At 43.5% G+C, this 17827-nt stretch overlaps 1 protein-coding gene across 2 annotated transcripts in view; it reads right to left on the bottom strand.

Annotated features, from left to right (window-relative positions):
- The window catches only part of CRACR2A (calcium release activated channel regulator 2A), a 94089-nt gene extending 76502 nt beyond the window's left edge, over positions 1 to 17587 (bottom strand). Inside the window, exon 1 of one of the 2 annotated variants that reach the window (XM_032775740.2) lies at positions 17371 to 17587. The gene's annotated coding sequence lies outside the window, so the exon portion shown is untranslated. Of the gene's footprint in view, positions 1 to 17120; positions 17183 to 17370 lie in introns of those variants that run through there. The other variant, XM_032775741.2, reaches the window with a different exon arrangement.
- Positions 17588 to 17827: the final 240 nt, after the last annotated feature.

The raw sequence follows: 17827 nt of genomic DNA, 5'->3' as shown, positions 1-17827 counted from the left end.
CAAATGCTGCTTGTTGGGGGTGGAGGTTTTTTGTCAGCAGGAGACCTGACAAACAGCGACTTTTAGCAGCACAGCTGTGTAGTGTAGACATAGACTCAGTGGAACAGGTCTAAGAGAGCATGTAACACATATTCTTGTTAGCCTGCACTGGCTTCCCATTTAGTTCTAGTTCTGGTTCTGAGTATTTGTCCTGATCACTAAGGGCTAGATTTACAAAGATATTTAGGCACCTAAAGTTGCAGATTGGTGCCTAATGGGATTTTCAAACATGTCTAAGCAGATTGAGTGCCTAACTCACATTGATTTCAATCTGGCCTAGGATTTAAGTGCCTAAACTATTCAGGTGCTTTTAAAAAAATTTAGGCACTTGAGTACCCTTGAAAATCTAGTTTCTAAGGCCCTTAATGGCCTAGGCTGGCACAATCTTGGAAACAACTTCTCTGCTGGGGCAGCTTCAATCCCTGCAGGACATTAGAGCTGACAGAACCCTGGCTCAAACTCTCAGCAGCCAAAATCAATGTTTTCTTCACATAAGGCTCCAGGCTACAACCTGCCCTACCAAGAGAGATAGAATGAGCTGGAGTAATACCACATTCAGGGCATGCCCCAAAACTAAACTTTTTCCTGAGACAGTCCCCAAGGGACAGAGTGGAAGAAGACCCTGCGGGGTTCTTCTGCAAGACAGTAACTGGTGGCTAAAACAGGGTCTGAGAGGAAGAGTTTGGTCTCACTTTGGAGATAACTCGTTCAGTGTTCAAGCATAAAAAGAGAGAGAGCTGAGACAGTGTAACATCCTGTCTGTGTCCTCTCTCCATAGGGACTGGCCTCTCCCACCAAGCACTTCCTGAGAGCAGAGCTTTCTGATTTTCTAGATGTAATCACACGATAATGCCCCCTATTGGGAAACTATTTATCATAACAGAGCTCATTTTGAGTCCTAATAATGTAACAAAGTCTAGATATTACAGTAATAGGAGCTTTACAAATGCAGAGGTTGATTCCTGAGAATGCATATTGCCCAAGGGTGGGCAAACTTTTGGCCCGAGAGCCACATCTGGGTGCGAAAATTGTATGCAGAGCCATGAATGTAGGGCTGAGGCAGGGGGTTGGGGTGCGGGAGGGAGTCCGGGGTGTGGGAGTGGGTGTGGTGTTCAGGAAGGGCCTCAAGGCAAGGGGTTGGGGTGCAGGACAGTGGGGTGCGGCAGAGGGCTCAGGGCAGGGGGTTGGGGTGCAAGAGGGGGTGCGGAGTGTGGGAAAGGGCTCAGGGCAGGGAAGGGCTCAGGGCAGGGAGTTGGAGTGCAGAAGGGCTGTGGCAGAGGGTTAGGGGTTCAGGGCAAGGGTTGGGGTGTGGGGTGCAGGAGGGGTTCAGGGTGAGGGTTCTGGCCTGGTGCTGCTTACCTCGAGGAGCTGCAGAGTGGCAGCAGTGTGCAGCAGTGTTAAGGCAGGCTCCTTGCCTGCCCTGGCCCTGCGCTGCTCCCGGAAGTGGCCAGCATGTCCAGCAGTGGCTCCTGGGGTTGGGGTGGGGCAGGCGGCTCCCACACATGCTGCCCTCACTTGTGGGTACCACCTTCGAAGCTCCCATTAGCCATAGTTCCCCGTTCCAGGCCAATGGGAGCTGCAGGGGGCGGGCAGGTAAGGGCAGTGCAGAGAGCCCTCTGCCCCCTCCCCCTCCCCGTCCCCAAGAGGCTGCAGAGTCATGGTGCCGGCTGCTTTCAGGAGTGGTGCGGGGCCAGGGCAGGCAGAAAGCCCTGAGAGGGCGGATCTGGCCCGTGGGCCGTAGTTTGCCCTCCACCGATATAGCCTGTAAGAACGAGGTAGTATTCCTTTCAGTAGTTTGTGAGCCCTCTAGCGGTGCTAACTGTCTTCTATGTTTCTGAAGTACAGTAGAACCTCAGAGTTACAAACACTAGAGTTACAAACTGACCAGACAACCACTCACCTTGTTGGGAACCAGAAGTATGCAATCAGGCAGCAGAAAAAAACAAATACAGTACAGTACTGTGTTAAACATAAACTACTAAAAAAAATAAAGGGAAAGTTTAAAAAAAAGATTTGACTAGGTAAGGAAGCTGTTTCTGTGCTTGTTTCATTTTTAAAAGCAGCATTTTTCTTTTGCATAGTAAAGTTTCAAAGCTGTATTAAATCAATGTTCAGTTGTAAACTTTTGAAAGAACAGTCATAACACTTTGTTCAGAGTTATGAACTTTTCAGCATTACGAACAACCTCCATCTCCAAGGTGTTCTTATCTCTGCGGTTCTACTGTAACCAGAACCCTGCCAAAGCAGCACTGTGTGTAAGTTATAAGTCACACCTATTGTATTTGGTTAGTAAAGGTGTATATTTGGACTCCATTGTGCCTGTGTGTTGTTTCTTTAAAAAGCAAAATATACAGCAACACAACACAGAAAGGTAAAAGCCTCAGAAGACAGGAATCTTGCATCAATAAGGTCTTTGGTCTTTTTGTTCTATGTTCATACAGCGCCTAGCATGGGGGTTCTCAAACTGGGGGTTGGGGCCCCTCAGTGGGGTCACAAGGTTATTACATGGGGGGGTCACAAGCTGTCAGCCTCCACCCCAGACCCCGCTTTGCCTCCAGCATTAATAATGGTGTTAAATATATTAAAAAAGTGTTTTTAATTTATAAGGGGGGGGTCACACTCAGAGGCTTGAGAAAGTGGTCACCGGTACAAAAGTTTGAGAACCACTGGGCTAGCACAATGGGGCCCTAGTCCATGACTGGGCATTACAGTAATACTGGCACTACACTAATACCGGCACTACATTGCCACTTTTGGCATTATGGTAATACAAATGATAAATGATAATAATACTGAGAGGCAAGATTACACAAAGGGACAGAGAGGAAGCCACTGATAAATGATCAGAGGGAGTGGGCAGGGGAGTAGAGAAAACCAAAGCTCATAGGGTATATTGTAGAAGTCCATGGAGGGGTTTTTTTTAACTAGATCCTGAAATGAACTGGTGGAGTTGGAGGAGTGATGTGGTGCTGTGTCCTTCTGTGAGAAGGAAGGCAGCAGAATTTTGCCCATGCTGAAGTCTGAAGAAGTAGGATTTGGAGAGGTGATAGTGAAGGGAGCTAAAATAGCCAAGAAATTAAAGTTTAATAGTATATCATGTATAGAATCTGGGCTGGATTGGCCTCTCGCACTGATTTTACACTGCTGAAACTCCATGGACTATAATGGAGCTATTTTGGATTTATGCCTGTGTAAAGGAGATAAAAATTAGGTCGGCTGAGTTCAAACTGTGCTCTCAGTAACCTTGCTGTAGATCGGATGTAACTCCACAAAAGTAACTAGAGCTACGCCTGTGTAAAACTGGTCTAAATGAGATCTCAGTCTGGCCCAGGGAATATAGATTAATCAAACTGTCCTTTACTATGAACTGTAATGATTTCTCAAAGAACCACAATTGCAGAAATAGTCCAAGTTGAGCACCACAGCAAAAAGCTTCAATTCCTGTGTTTTTTATAACGTTCTTTAGACTCACTCTAAAAGGAGAATACTTTAATAAAACTTAATAGTCAATGGTATATGAAGCAATAGAAATATGGGAACAGATAAAGCACTGCTGCAATAAAAAGATGCCATTCATTGTTTGATAATAATATTTACCTTTTGGCATAGGAGAACTGATGATTTAAAAACACTCCACCCTACTTTCAAAATATACCTGCACCATGAAACAAAATGATTTGCATCACTGGAGACCCACCTTCCATAACTATCATGTACACTAGCTATGTAGCAAGCAAAAGTCACAGGGCTCTCCAAGCCAGCCAGCAGAAAATGAAATTAGAGGCTGCATTAAATCCCTTAATATATAGAGCTGCCTTCACATCTAGTCCTGTTCATCTGAATTCCTATAGTGTGCTGACACCTTGCAAACACTGATAATAGCTGAGATGAAAAATTGTAGTTTGCTGCATGTTATTGGATGGCTAATTTAATTAGTTCAAGGTCACTTCTAAATAATAAAATGGATCTATCCAAGCATCCATCCATTAAAGAAAACTAATTGTCTGCTTACAAATTCAGGTTGTCTCCCTCCCTGACTTCAATAGATCAGCACAGACCTGACTTTCCACTCCAGCCCTGCAGCAAGCATTGAGCTACACAGCATCAACTGGTGTAAATATCATCAGCTGGCTTAGCTCCGTTGAATGCAATGGAACTACGCCGGCTGAGGTTTCTCACAAGCTGCTGAATCCTGAGACATTTAGGGACTAGTTTGAGAAGTGCTGAATACTCAGAGCTGAAATCCTTAGTGTTTAAGGCCAGAAGGGGTCATTGCAATCATTTAGTCTGACCTCGTGCATAACACAAGCCCAAGAATTCCACAGAATTCTTAAGTCTAAGTATTCAAAAATCATGAGACTGCCTCAAAAATAATGGGATTTTTAAAAATAATAAATGAGAACTTCTTTTTATTTATTTGCCTTCTGGTTTCTGAGTCTTTATGGTTCATAAAGGTCATATTTTCAAGTTTTTTCTCTGAAACCATGAGGGCTAAACCCTACTTTTTTAAAAAATTGAAAGCTGAGATTTTCATGTAATTTCTTTATTACAGCAGGTGGTGCTTTAAAAAAAAAAACTTCCCAATATCACAAGACTTGTGATAAAGTCTTGGCAACGCTGCCTTCATTCGAGTAACAAGCTGATAACTCCTGTTTGTGTTTGAGTGTATCTTTTAGAACAATCTCCAATCTTAATTTTCACTGATCTAACTGAAATTCATGGGAGTTGTGGGTGCACAGTATCTGAAAATATAAGACCAGGAACTCTAAAGAACCTCCGTGGTTCAGGAGCCAAATTAGCGATCGTTACCCAAAAAGAGCCACAGTAGTATGAATTCATCGTTTCATCTACTACAGTGCTGTATTTTCATATTTAAACAGTATGACAGGAGAAATATTTAGTGTATATATATTATTCTCACAGCAAAATGAGTGACCAAGAATTATTATTTTATCAATTACAATTGGCTAATAACATAGTAAAACATGCTGATTGGTTAATAATTAAACTACACAGTGTTTTAATGCCATGTGCTGCAACGAACCTCATGAGACACATTAAAGAGCAACTTATGTGACCCTCAGTCTGACTATCACTGATCTAAAGGATTTGCTTAGAAAATAATCTGAATAGCAAAAAAAAACCCAAGATTTTTTTCTTTATTTCTCCCCTCTGAATACTATGCCTCTATTACAGAGATTAAGCAACATATCCCTCTTATATCATAACATATAAAGTGTTGAATATGCCAGATCAGCAGACTAGGAGACCAATATCTTGTTTATGCACGGGATATGTATGGCATGGGCAGCATCAGTGCTAGGTTCTCTGACACTGCCCACCGAAATGCCTCATCCCTGGCATGGAGAATAAGCGTCTCTAGGGCTACGTGTGTATTGAAATCACAGGGTGTGATTGACGCTCAAGTAGATGTACCCAAGATAGCCAGGGTGCTGTAGCACAGCAGTTGTGGCAACGCCTACGTCAGCACCCATGAGTAAATACCCAGGGCCTTGGGAGGTTTGTACAGGAGCATAGGAATGAAAGGGTAGTTCAGTCTCCATGGCCCTTTTAATGCTTTAATGCTTTTCCATTGAGAGAACTAACAAATGTGCTAGCCGTGGTGGTAGTTTATGGTTTGTGATTATATGCCCACAGTGAGCACAACCAAGAGCCACCCAGCTCATTTCAAACATTCTGCCAAAGAGCCATCAGATGGAAATGACTGTCAGCCACTACTTGCAACTACGTTTGTTTTTATAAATGCTGGTGCATTAACAGTGGTGAGATTAGCAGGTACAGCATTATTCCTTTCATTAACATCTTTTCAAAACAGAAAATGTTCTTTCAAAAACCAGTGATCACAAGGAATACTATGTAAATAGGGCCAGAAGATCAGGGGCGGCTCTAGACATTTTGCCGCCCCAAGCATGGTGGCATGCCGTGGGGAGAGCTCTGCTGGTTGCCGGGAGGGCGGCAGGCGACTCCGGTGGACCTCCTGCAGGCATACCTGCAGAGGGTCCACTCGTTCCGCAGTCTGCTGGTCCTGTGTCTTTGGTGGACCTCCCACAGGCTTGCCTGCGGGAGGTCCACAGGAGCCGCCTGCCGCCCTCCCGGCGACCGGCAGAGCACCCCCCGCGGCATGCCGCCCCAAATATGTGCTTGGCATGCTGGGGCCTGGAGCCGCCCCTGCAGAAGATCAAGACAGCAGAAGAGCAGACTTCCAAGCAAAGTGAAGCAACCTCCAGCTGTCTGAATTTAATGTCAGAATGTGTTTATGTTTCACTGTGCCAAACTGTGAAGGCAAATGTGAATCCTCAGAATGTGATGTCACGTTAGTGAAAGATATAACATTCAGTTTATGCCCTGACTGGAATAGATTGGATCATATTGATCAGTACGGTATGTTACTGAAACTTAGCTTTAGTAATAGATTATCTCTGATTTAAACAGTTATTGGCAAAGGTTTAGATAAAATAGACGACTTTCAAAAAAAACCAAAAACCTTTTCAATTATTTCCATACTGATTTCAGAATGATTTGATACATTGGGTGATCTTCAGCTGATGAAAAATGGCATAGCTCCATTGACTAGACCTAGATGAATGAAATGCCAATTATTTTTCAAGGAAAATTTTGAAAACATGGTTTCTTTTTGCAAAGGTTTCCATGGATTTTTTGAGGCTTTTAACAAAATCCAGGAACCAACAAATTTTTGGTGTTTGAATATCAAAAACTGGTGTTTCAGTTTTTTGAAATTCAAAATGTTTTTGGTTTCTATTTTTTCATTGAAAAAAATGTAACCTAAAGGAAAGTTTTCATGAAGATTAAATTTTTCATTTTGGTTAAAAATCCATTTTAATAATAAAAATTTTCAGTGAAATATATCTGCCAGCCTTATCATAGCCTTCAGTGGAGCTGCACCAATTAATTACATCTGTGGAGCTGATCCATGCACATTAATTGTGTCAGTCTGTGACCTGTTATAAGCATTTCTCAGGTTATTTGGTACTTCAGCTGTAGGTACTGTTCATTCAAAAAATACTTCACACTTCAGTTTTCTTATGTTTAGAGTTGCTGCAGTTAAGAGCCTGATTCTCCATACTTTTGCTCTTGGAAGTGATCTTTCTCATGAAAGTCACCCCATTGAAGTAAGTGGAACAGATTATATGGGAAAGGACTATATAGGTGAGGATTAGACCTCTAAGGGTATGTCTACAATGAAATGTAAGCCCAGGGTTAGTGGAACTTGAGGTATCAAACCCTGGGTTTGTTAACCTATGTCTTGAACATCTACACTCATATGTAAACCCAGGTTAGGAATTTTTGAAACCTGTGTCCCAACCTCGGGCTCCAGCATCTATACTGCATTAGATTGACCCAGGTCAACACCCCCCCATCCCCAAAACTGAGACTTCCTAGCACTCTCCCAAACTGTGACTGTGCTAGCTCTTTGTTTGTGGTGCAGTGTGGGAAAACTTGACTGTCTGCTGAACTTGACTGTCCAGAGGACAAAGAAAGTCCACCCATGGGGCTGTGGAATACTTTTGGCAGACTCCCAGAGCATAAGTGTGGTAGGGCTTTGTCTATACTGCACAGCAATAGGGCTTGAAACCTTGGGTCCCCTGCTTGACTCAGGCTCGGACCCTCTAACCCTGTGAGGTCCTGGGACCCTGGGTCCCAGCCCTGGGTTAGAGCAACTCATGTCTGAAGAGAAGAAGGGTTAGGATTGAGGCTGAGTTTTAACTCTGGGTTTATGTTGCAGTGTATACACACCCTAGGACAGTGTTTCCCAAACTTGGGACACCGCTTGTTTAGGGAAAGCCCCTGGCAAGCCGGGCTGGTTTGTTTACTTGCCGCCTCCGCAAGTCTGACCAATCGCGGCTCACACTGGCTGTAGTTCGCTGCTCCAGGCCAATGGGAGCTGCTGGAAGTGGCGCGGGCTGAGAGACGTACTGGTCGCTGCTTCCAGCAGCTCCCATTGGTGTGGAGCAGCGAACCGCGGCCAGTGGGAGCCGCGATCAGCTGGACCTGCGGACGCGACAGGTAAACAAACCGGCCGGGCCCGCCAGGGGCTTCCTCTACAGAAATAGTGTCCCACGTTTGGGAAACCCTGCACTTGGATATGTCTACAATGCCGCTGGGAGTGCACTTCCCAGCACAGAAAGACAGACAGACAATGCCAGCGTTGCTCAAGCCACTATGCTAAAAACAGCATTGTAGCTGGGGGTAGCACAAGCTGTAGCACAGGTACTGGGCCTGAGTACTTACCTGTGGTCCGGATGGGTTTGTACTCAGGTGGCCAGTCTAAGCTGTCACCCTTGCTACCCACCAGCTATGCTGCTACTTTTAAGGACTAGCTCAAGTACGACTAGCGTTTGTGTGTCTGCTTAACCTGGGAAGCATGCTCCCAGCTGCAGTGTAGATTAGGGTTGCCAACCCTCCAGGATCGTCCTGGAGTGTCCAGGAATTAAAGATTATGTCATGTGATGAAACCTCCAGGAATCTGACCAACCAAAACTGGCAACCCTAGGGTAGATTATACCCTCTGTTTGTTACAGTTGTTTTCCCCTTTTATACAATACACCGTGTATCTTTACTGTCATCTTAACACAGGAACATGAGGTATAAAAAAAGACCTCAACACTGTTTGTTCTGTGTGGCTTGGCTATTTCAAACAAGGCGTGTGAAATGTATACACACAGATCCACTTATCTGTATTTGATTAGCAGGTTGTGTGTGCTTCTGGTTCCTGGTCAGACCTACAGAAACATATCCTGGTATCACAAGGAACTAGGAATGTATTGCTATGGTTTCTGAATGGACGTTTAATTCATCACTATTTGCAAGTGGAAATATAATCCTAAATTCCCTCTCGATGAGATAGTCAAAGGTCATAAAAACTAGTTCTCCACAGGTTCCATAAGAGGCTGACCTGTGCCTGTGAATAAGGAGAACTGAACAAGGAGCAGTTCACCTCACCGTTACTTCCGGGGACCAAAATTTAATACATCTCCCTGTTCTGGGAAGTGAGGAGCGAGGAAAGGAGGGGGATTATTTACATGCTCTAGGGAAGAGGCACGTGTGCTCTGGCCTGCGCATGTTTATAACCCAGCCAGTCCCTGTCTGGAGCTTATCCATTCTCACTTGGGGTTAGATAGAGTTGGTCTCATGACTAGCTGCATAGGGGAGCACATGCTGACCCTTCTGCAGTGTGCTACACTGGGGTAAGACCCACTTCAGTGATGCAGCCCCACACCAGCTTTGACCCAATGTGGTGGCTTGATGGAATAACCCGGGCCTATGTAATGAAATAAAACACATGCCCTCCTGTTAGTGGTGACTCTGAACAAGTCACTGATGTGCGGGAAACACATAATGTTAATTTCAGCCTAACCGCAGTGTGAGGTCTCTCGCTAAATGCTTTCAGTGTTTGCAAAACTGAAAGACAGTAGAAAATGAATTAAAAAAACAATATATAAGGGTTTTTTAAAAAAGTACTGGTAGGGGAAAGACTGAAATATAAGGACAGTATCTAGATACTGCTCTGCTGAATGTCCCTTTTTAAATGCAATTCCATAAAGTAGTTTGATTTTCCTTTAACATTAGTTTTATACCTGTGTAATTCCATTGATTTCACTGCAGTTACTCCTTATTTTCATTAGTGCAAGCAACAGCAGAATCAGGCTTAATATTAATACATTTGATAAAAGTACTTTTTGCCATTCTCTGTTTCCTTTGAATACATGGGGCAGAATCCTTTCCCCCCATCCCCATTAAAGTCCTATTGACTTCAGTGGAGCCAGGATTTCAGTCTGATATACAGTCATAGACATGACAAGGTGGAAAATACCTTAAGTCTTTTGGTCCATCTCCCTCCACTTAGTGTAGGATTATTGACAGTCATAATTTTGCAAAAATAAAAGTTACTTCCTTCTCCATGACTATCTGACACGCTTATCGGGCACGTCAGCATATGATGTTACTCATAGAACTGACAAGTAAATATCACTCCACCTTTTGGTCAGACAAGTCAAGATAACCACTAAAATTAACTCTTAGCAGAGCTTTTGTCATATTCTGTTTTACACTCTGTTAGGTCTATTGAAGCTATCATAATTAAGATCTAACTTATTTTTATCTGAGCTTTGTTAAAAAAAAAAACAAGAGAGAGAGAATAAAGTGAATTTGGTCCTAAAGAAGGTGTCGGACTGATAGCTCAAGAGACTAACTGCTTCTGTTTGTCAAAGGAACAAGTGCAACAGCAGGATTAACATGTCCTCTTCCCTAATGTGATTCATCCCCGACCTGGAGAGACCTCCAGTAGGACTGAAAAGGGAGTTTGGTCACAACAGACCATTAAAGCCTTATATCCAGATTTTCACAGGAGCTCAGTGCCCGTTTAGGTCCCAAGCTGAATTGGCCAGCTGTTTAAACATGCTAAGCTCCTACTGAGAACAATGAATTTGTTGGCATGCACTTTTGAAACCCTGGTGACTTAAACTCAGTGGCTTAATGGGGGCCGACCAATTCTGAAAACCTGGACCCTTGTCTCTGAAGAGGCTGGTAACAGAGTTACTATCACGGGGTGGTGGCTTTCTTGTGTGGTGTTAACTCCTGACCACTAGGAAACGGACTGGGAGTGCTAGCTGTAAATAGTTCAGAAACACTCAGTCACCCAAACGAAATCCTAATTCATATTACAGCGGCCACTGAATATTGTGCTGCACGGTGTAGGTGGCTGCTAGCAAACATGTCTTTTGATCAATGGACAATCACAGATCTTGTTGTCGAGCATGCTGTCTGCCTTTCAGGCTAAATGGAAGAAGCAATTAAGCTCCTTTATGGAATAAAATAGCTGAAGTAACAGAAGTCACCAAGGCACTGAGTCACTTGGGAAGGCCCGAGCAAGAACTAGCTCAGGGAGAATGAGAGGTTTCCCTGAGACTGATTGCAAATGCAGGGACTGGGGCATTGATTGGTATGTTTGTGTGTGTCAGAAACAGGAAGTGACCAGAAAGCCAGGAGAAAGACAGAGAAGTACTGATGACTGTAGCCCTGGGTGGAAGCCAAAAGAAAGAGCTTCTTTAGGGGCAAAAGAATGGTTGGAATGACTTTGAAACAAAGAAACCACCTCCTGTTTGCTTCTATTATGTTTAGGAGAAACAGGACTTTTTTGTACATCTTTGTAAGTAAGCGGGTTTGAACCCAAGAAAGACTTGACTCATTATCAATTTCCCCTCATAATGGAAACAACCCACCAAGGGGCAACAACATCTATCAGATGGTAACAATATTAATTCACTACCAATCTGGACCACATTCAAATGAACAATCTTGTGGTGAAAGGCTGCATATCCTAGCACTAGTTCCTAAAATACTCAATCCCCACCGCTCAGTATCTTTTAATTTTATCTAAGATATCGTTTGCATTTTCTTGTCTGATACAGAAGTCTGTAATACATTTCTAGCAGCTCAGCACTTTTGGCGCTCGAGTTCATTAAAGATGGTTAAAGCTTTATTCTGGAAGATGATCAATAGAGGTGCTCCCAAGTGTCAGAGTTCAGCAGTCCATGCACTTTCACATCTTTCCCTGAGGAAGTGCTAATGATCAAGACGTTTCTAAAAGATATTAAAAAATCTTGCCTATTGTATATAATTCTTCACTTCGTTTTCAGGCCTCTGGCTTTGATCTTGTTTATAAACATTGCCTTGTTTGAGTGTTTAAATATCATGAAAGAATTTGGTCCCAATTTTTCATTAAAACTGACATTGGAGACAGGCAGAAGATGAAAAATTATTCACACCTGGAAAAATACCTTACAATGAGAATAGAAAACATTAATTTAGCTGACTAGTTACTGGAATGGGGAAGTTGCACCACAAGTAACCCTGTGCCATCAGATACACAGGGAAGGGCAAATTATTTACTTCTTTATAAAACATAGTGAATTGAAGAAAGATTCTAAATGAGGATTTCAGCTAGTGGGCCAAATACTCTGCTGAGTTAACTCCATTGACATCCACGGAATTATACCAGTGGATAATTTGGGCCAGAGTGTGTATTTGGTGTAAACTATCTAGCTGGTTTCAAGCTCAAAGTAGATAGGTGGGCACGCTTCTCCACTTGGTTATGGATTGGGATTGGGAAAGTCTAGGTGAAGACTACACCTTTGTGATGGCCTGACTTTCACCTCCTTGACTTTGAAGTCAGAACACACCTTTGCCTGACCTTGGAGGGCCTGTTTTATTGTCTACCCATGAAGACTGATAAATGTGAGTCACTTTTAGTTGTCTCCAAGGGATAGTACCGTACAGTAAGTGGACTGCTTAATGATGGCCTGTCCTTAGCTATCCATAATGTCTCCTAAATATCCTCACAGGTCACTGGCACATACAGAGGCCCTATAACAAATGAAACACATGTGGCTGAAATACTGATCACTGCATTGAAAACAACTGATTGTCACATATTATTACTAGACAGACAGTAGCATCCAGAGGTCCAACCAAGATCAGAGTCCCATTGTACAGTCCTGTACAAATGTAATGCCGCAGATTTTACAATCTAAAGATGACAAGATGTAACAACTGGGTATAAAAAATGATTTGTAGAATCAAGGCAGGGAAGATAAAGAAAACTGTTAGAAGAACAAGTGTTATGTAGGCCTGCAGTTGGCAGTTTTCTGAAGGTATCCAGGTCAGAATGGGCCTGGAGGAAGGATTTGAAGGACAGGGTATCTTATGGATTTGTGTGAGGAGGGTGCTCTGGTCAATATGGTATTGCATGAAAACATGTAAAGTTTCTTTTGGGAGAAGCAGACAAACAGGCAATCAAAGCTGCCCTGTGGAGCAACAGGGTCAGGGCAACATGATAATATTCCATAGCAGACAAATATAGAGGAACAAAGTTCGGAAGGGGCTTAAAAAGGAAAAAAAAACAGAATTTGTATTTTATGTGGTTGAGAACTGGAAGCCAGTGGAGAGACTCGAAGTGAGGGGAAAGTGACATGGGGAAAAAAATAGAAACAGAAGACTATTTTAGCAGAAATCTTGTGAATGGACCTGAGCAAAATACGTAGGTGGGGTAGAAGGGGAGGTGAGGTCACATTGGATCTTCTCAATCTTCTTTTTGAAAAAGTTCACAATATCCTGGGGGTGGGGGTAGGAGGATGGGCTTATGAAGGAGTCAAAGGCCTTGAATAAGTATCTGGGATTGCAGGTGTTGGATTCAGTTAGGGTGGAGAAGTGAAGTTGCCTGACCAGGAGGATGGCAAAAATGAAGGAAGAAAGAATGATTTTACAGTGGAGAAACTCTGTGAAGACATGGGATTTTCTCCAAAGATCACAGAGGAAGCAGTGTTTAATGAAAAAGAGGACAAGTGAGAGGCCATTTTAGCAAGTGGGAGAATTGATCTGGGGCTGAATCTCAGACAAGGCAGTGACAGCAAGGAAATGGGAGACTGAGAGATTAGGCAAGATTGCGATGTGGCCTCTGAGGCCGCACTGAAAATGATGGAGAGCAGTTTTGAGTAGAGGAACAGGGGCAGCCAAGTGTCAAAACCAGAAAGGAAGGTGGATGAAGAGGAATCAGAAAAATGGAGGTTAATGACTACCTGGAGGGGAAGAGAGGAATAGAGTTGGATGGAGAAGCAATGAGGGAAGAGAGTAATGGAGAGAGAGTAATTGGAATCTGCATGAGCAGGAGAAGAGAGCTTATAAAAACCTGGGGCATGGCTGTCATGGAAGTAAAGAAGATTTTCTTCTCTATTAGTAGTGTTTGCAAAATGTCATCCAGGGAGATTGTTCTGGGTGATGTACAGTCTGGCCAGGATTGGCTGCTGTTGCCTGGAAACACAGTCAAATATTAATCACTGTGATGAGTTTTGTATCTCCTTTGTGGATAAAATTAATCAGATTTGTCCTGGAATGGCTGTTTCCAAGGGGGCAGATCTGTGTCTAGAGACAGCCGCATCATCTCTAGCTGAGTTTCAACAAGATTTTCCTCACACTGGACCTATGCACTGAGGGACTTTCCAGTTGCTACCTGTGAGTGGGACCCATGCCTTTCATAGCTGGTTAAATCAAGCAGAGTGGCACTAGGTCTGTTGTTGGACGAAACCATTAGCAGCCTCTGAGGGCAGGGCAGGGTGTCAGCTTCCCTAGTGACTTATGCACCCTTCTTCTGAAAATGGTGAGCGACACTTCCAGAAGAATTCTGCATTCATTCATCCTGTCAACTTTTTTTGCCACACCTACATGCCACTGCTACTGACGACATCCTTCTCCATTAACATGATGTAAAAAGGTCCCTTGGGCTTTGCAAGGAATTGACTGAAGCCTTTAAGAAGTACACCCATATCTTGTCCCCTTTTCACACCAACACACTGGGTTGTGTTGTCTCCAACAGAACCTTGTCTGACCACCTGCTCCACTGCAACCACCTGGCAGGCCTGCAAATTGGAGGGCACATTAAGTTTTTAAGATTCTGGATCCAGTCTCTGATATATTTCAGTTCATGAAGCAGCCACATGGCATTCTCTGCTTATCTTTACAAAGCATTATTAGATGGATTCTTCCTGAAAACAGGACCTAAGAGTTTAGCCTATTATCAGTATTATGAAATGCGATCTCCTTGGTTATGTCTGTTATTCAGGTTTAACTAGGCTGTTTTTACAATCAAAACAAAATTTAAAAAAAGGTCAGAAGTCTCCAACCACTGTGTAGTGCCAGGGAAAAAGCTACACTGGGACCACATGGAGGGGAAGACTAGCTAAGCAGCATGTTCTTCACTTCTCCATGTAGCTACCATTCCTCCACTCAGCAAAACATAAGAGAAAATGTCAGTGGGGCCAGAGTGGGAGGCGAAAAGCCAGAGAAAAGCCTCAGAAAGTTGCTTGCTCACCTTGCAAACTGAAAATAAGCCACAAGAAAAGGCTGCAGATAGTACTTCTTGATGCATTAAGTCCTGCTGTTTCCTATCATTCTCCACCCCAAAGCCACAAAAGGAGTGGCCTCTGCCCAAGACCAGTACACTTCTTTCATTGGTGACTAAAGTCAGTAGTGAACTCAGACATCCAGAGATGACAGACTCATGAATGACCATTATTACCACGACCAACGAACTTCAGCACCTATTCAGTTGCCAGCAATTTGCATATATCATTACCAAGACTGTAAGCTCTTGCAGGCAGGGATGCTATGTATGGGGCCTGGCTCTTGAAATATTGATGGAAGGGTCATTTTTTTTTATCTGCTTAGTTTTTTGCTTTGATTCTAAGCTGTTTTCGGAAGATAGACCTTTGATTTACACCCTTTAAATAGTCTGCAGTTAAAAAATAGCAATTACACTACTGAGCGCTACGGGGCAAGTCCCCAGTAACCCAAACCTCCCATTATCTGAGGGTTTCAGACATCTCCTGAGACCTCTGAATAGCTGGAGTTTACCTGTATTGTAGAACAGAATAATTTAATCTACTTCAAATGGGACAAACTCCGTAACTAAAGTGAAAGTAACTCACAGTCTGCTGAAATAGATAATAACATTGTTAACCACAAAAAACTATGTTAAACTAATAAAAAAGATGAAAGTGTGTCTTTAGATGAAAGACCCATTGAAGATTAAAAATACTGACAAGGACAGTTACAGAGGGGTCAGATCATTGACTGGACTGAGAAATAATCTGAACTTCATTTTAAACAGCCAAAATCTGACCTATTGATGCTGCAGTGAGAAGCAACTCATATTTTGATGGTAAATGGTGTCTTCCAATATCTTAACTGTACAGTCACAAAAACATTCAAAATTCCTATCTGCTCCATTCAAAAGACTGAGGCAACCAGAAGGAAAGCTTACTTTAGGACAGTGCCATACCAGTGATACAGGAGGGCAACTCTGGCACCAAAATGTTAAGGGACTAGACAAATACCTTTTTGCAAGCATCAGTGTTAGCATTGCTGTTGGTTTCATTGGGTACTCTGCTGGTCAGCCACTATAGTGAACACAATAATTAGCCTGTAATCTAAGTTAATGTCTCTTCCATTAGTAGAAGGTGCACTGAGAAAAACAGCTACACAATCCTAAAACCCACTTCATCGGATGCATTTTCCGCTGCCTGCATCTGATGAAGTGGGCTTTAGCCCACAAAAGCTTGTGCCCAAATAAATTGGTTAGTTTCTAAGGTGCCACAAGGAGTCCTCCTTCTTTTTGCTGATACAAACTAACACGGCTACCGTTCTGAATCCTAAAACTAACTCAGCAAAGAAAGGCACAGAATAGTCATTTCACTATGACCATATTTATCTGGATCTTAGCATGACAGAAACATTTGGCTCATAAATAAAACCCATTAAATAACAATATTAGTCACGGTGTTGTTGGCACAGACACTTACAAAATATCCTTCATCCAGAAAGCGCCAAAAAGCATTTTGCAGAACCATTATAATAGTATTTTGCTCTTACATGGAGTTTTTCATCCAAGTATCTCATATAACTTTTCAACAGTATTAGTATTAGCGTTTTACAGCTGGGAAAGGTGGGGACACAGACAGGTTAAGTGAGTTGCCCACAGTCTTATGGTGAATCAGAGGCAAAGCCAAGAACAGAATGAAGTCTGCCAGTCCTCCCCTAAACACTAGATAGTATTGCCTCATAATATGAAAGTCAGACAGCACTGTCCAGTGATTGAGTCCTGACTAGGCAATATATATGTATGCACATACAAAACACACACACACACACACACACAGTGGTTAAGTAGATTGAAACAGCATGCCGAACTATCATCACAACAGCCAAGAAACAGGGAGTTTGGGAGAAACATCCCTCCACGCCCACCTCTGTCAGGGGGTGAACAGGAAACTTTTCCTCTGCTTCTAGCACTCTCCCTCCCCCCTGCGACACACAGACTACACACACACAATTTAAACCCTGAGCATGTGTTTTATACATATGTGTATGCACACACACACACACACAGTTCTCCAATATAGTAGACTCCTGGGTGACACACAGCCCCTGTTTAACAGCCCCAAGCCACACCACACAGCAGATTAGGATAGGAAATGGCTGTCACTCACTCTCTCATCCTTAGCCCCTAGCAGAATTTCTTGATGCCAGGTCAGCCAGCTGCCAGGCCCCACTGCAGTGATGCCATCCTTAGCAGGGCAGCGCCTAAACAACACTGCTGTCTAACAAGCCTGTCCCCACAGAATTCAGTCACCACCGGAAGCATCCTGGCTGCTGCATTGCAACACACTGAGAAGAGAGGAAGAGGAGCTACTTATTGAGACACTGCACCCTTCCTTCAACACTTGTTTAAGTTGTTACCTGGTATTTATTTTTGCAAACAACTTTGTTCCAGGGGATGTTTCCTCTGCAGTCCCCCTGGCTACTTTCACCCAGCTGCTGGGCCTCTGTTACTTCTCTGTCCACAGATGTCCATGCAAAGGGGCAGTGCAGGTCCCAAATGGACTTTCCCAGTCAGCTGTGGCTGAAGAGAGAGGAAGAGAGCAGACAGCTCAACACATCTCAGACTTGGCTGAGGCATCTGTGGCATAATCAGGTGGAAAGGAGGCTGCAATGAAGTCTGGGGGCGGGACTGGAGCAAGTCTAACCCGTTCTACCTCTTCTTCCCAACAGCACCAGCACCCACACCCACCCCTCCCTTTAGCATGTGTGTGTGGTTTTGCAGCAGGGTTGGTTTCATTTTATGTGCTGCTCTTCAGAGCTCCAGTGTGAGACAGCTCTGTCAAGCCCTGACAGCTTGAAGGAGGGAGCAAAATCC

Source organism: Chelonoidis abingdonii, chromosome 1 (genome assembly GCF_003597395.2).
Source record: "Chelonoidis abingdonii isolate Lonesome George chromosome 1, CheloAbing_2.0, whole genome shotgun sequence".
Taxonomy (NCBI): Eukaryota; Metazoa; Chordata; order Testudines; family Testudinidae; genus Chelonoidis; species Chelonoidis abingdonii.
Note: the sequence above shows the minus strand (reverse complement) of the source record. Positions and strands in the feature narration are given on the sequence as shown.